Source organism: Chionomys nivalis, chromosome 10 (genome assembly GCF_950005125.1).
Source record: "Chionomys nivalis chromosome 10, mChiNiv1.1, whole genome shotgun sequence".
In the NCBI taxonomy this organism is placed as follows: domain Eukaryota; kingdom Metazoa; phylum Chordata; class Mammalia; order Rodentia; family Cricetidae; genus Chionomys; species Chionomys nivalis.
In genome coordinates this window covers 18133678-18136347 of record NC_080095.1, presented here as the reverse complement: position 1 = coordinate 18136347, position 2670 = coordinate 18133678, and positions in this window count along the sequence as shown.

Genomic DNA, 2670 nt, shown 5'->3' with positions numbered 1-2670 from the left:
AACAGCACCCCTGTCTTGCAGAGTGGAATCCTCAGGCCAACCTCAGTGTGTCTGCAGTGGGCCATGCTAACATTCCTGGATACTGCAAGAGTGATTGAGTTGTCAGTGGTCCTGAACTTACATTTGTCCTCTCAGACTCTTGGTCATGATTTTACACGAGATCCATGTTGGATAGTTGAATATTCTGTGCTCCTCAGAGGGAATGAGGTGGGTGCTCGAACAGTGGGGATCAGACTGAAGTGATGTTGTTGTTGTTTTGTTTTGTTTTGTTTTGTTTGTTGTCTTTTGATTTTGTTTTTTTCAAGACAGGGTTTCTCTGTATAACCTTGAACCCCAGCTGTCCTGGAACTTACTCTGTAGACCAGGCTGGCTTCGAACTCACAGAGACTGTCTTCCTCTGCTTCCTGAGTGCTGGGATTAAAGTTGTACGCCTCCACCACCCAGCCCAGGCTGAAGTTTTGTGGCAAACCTTTACCCTGATGGAAAGTTTGTGTGTTACCATGGGATTGACGTTTAAATTGGTAAAACCTGGAGGAGGCAGATTGCCCTCCAGAAATTGCACTGGCCTCTTGCAATCAGGCAAGAACTCGAATAGAGGGAGACTTCTGAGCCTTTGCAGGCTCAGTCTCTAGATTGCTGGTCACACTGCAGCGGTGAACTTCCCGGCATCATCACTGGTCAAATACTTGATACTGAATCTCGATCTGCATACACACCCTCTTGGTGCTGTCTGTCAGAGAACTCTAAACACTAAGCATGTGCCAGCTCCAACCACAAAGAACTCTTCCAGGGTAGAAGGGTCCAGTGTGGTCCCCTTGACATGGAGAACTTGGTTGATCTTCTCAAAGGCTGGGTTATATCAGAACTCAGGGCTGGCCTGTGTTGCTGACAGGATAAACATTCATACCTGAAGCTCTACCAGCTGTGGTCAGTGAGTGGAGATCATGGTGCTAGATCAGAGGTACTGTCTTTTATACCTCATCTATACTGATTTGATTAGTGAGAAGCTATCTGACATTCAGCTGGCTGTAACGAGTCTTTCTCTATCCTGCCAGTCAGCTCCCAAATAACAACACAGGAGACTTCTCATTATGAAAACTCAATCTATAGTTTAGGCTTGTTCCTAACTAGCTCTTACAACTTAAAATTAATCCATTTATATTAATCTACATTCTATTACACGGCACTACTTCTCTTCCATCCTGTACCTCCTGTTTCCCCTCCATGTCTTGGTGTCTCCTATGTGTCTAGATTCTCCTCGCTCTCTCTCCCTGGAAATCCCACCTATACCTCCTGGCTAGTTATTGGCCAGTCAGCTTTTCATTACATCAATCACAGCAATAAATCTTCACACAGTCTACAAACATCCTACAACAGCTGGCCAAGCCATTTTGCTGACTCCTGTGGTTTGACTTACCCCTCCAAAATTCAAGTTCACATTACAGGTGTGGGGCTGGGAAGATGGCTCTGTCAAAACGTCAAGGCAATGTTTAGCCTAGAACCTAGAACCTGGGTTTGGATACCCAGCTCTGTGTAAAAAGCTAGGTATACCTACAAACCCAGATCTGGGAGGTGGAGGCAATAGAAACCTAGGGCCCTGCCAGTTAGTCTAGCCCAATCATTGAGCTACAGGATAAACAGTTGAGATGGAGAACCAACATTGATCTCTGGCCTCCACACATACATGGATGCACCTTCCTACACACACACACACATGCACACACACATATACACACACATATACACACACATGCATACACACACACAAAATGATAAAGCATTTCATGGCCTTTATAATAGTCTAAGATAAGACTTTAAAACAACTGGGATTGTTTCCAAGGTGGTAGGGTCACAAGGGCTCTTCTCTGAGCTCTGAACCAAGGAATGTGACCAGAGCAGAAGTGAAGTTGCCATTGCACGAGGTTGTCTTGATAAACAGATGAGCTCCACCTGCTTATCTGTCTGTGTTACCTATGTTTCCTCAGCCTTCTGCCACGTTATGATGCAAAAAGAAGGCCTTCCTTGATGTGACTGCCTGCTCTTGAGTTTCCTACTATCCTGAGCCAAATAAACTTCCCTTCTTCCCAATTTTCCCAGTCTGTGGGACTCCACAGAACTGGTAGGAGATGGCTCAAGTTGCCTAATCGGAATTTTGGAGCTGGCTCAGCCAGCATATGGCTGGCATCAGGACTCTTGTCAGTAATGGTGTGAGTACCCGGTTCCACGGACTAGGTGTGCAATCAAGACTAGGGCTTACAGAGCAGGTCAGCCCCATGGATCAGGTATGGAGAAGAAAGAGGGATGTCATCATTGGGTGTCCATGTCCACTTCCTTTGCAGTTGCCCTTGAGGGACATTCTCCCAAGCATAGAGATCATCACATAGGGTCGCCCAGAAAGCCCACCCACCTGTATCTTCCTTAGGACCCTTCCTTCATCTCTCACCCTGTCTCTCTTTAGGTTGGTGGAAGCCAGTCAAACCTTTAGTCACAGCTGAAGCAGCCACATACAGTCTTCCAGACTAACCTTTCTACACACTGTGGCTGTACACCATCGAAGGCTCGACCCTCTGGGAGAAGTTTCCTTCTGTGTGGTGTCATCTGATCATACCCTAGGCCATAGAAGGCTGCAGAAGACTTCCCTTGGCCCACTCTCTTAAGATATTTGTTTGG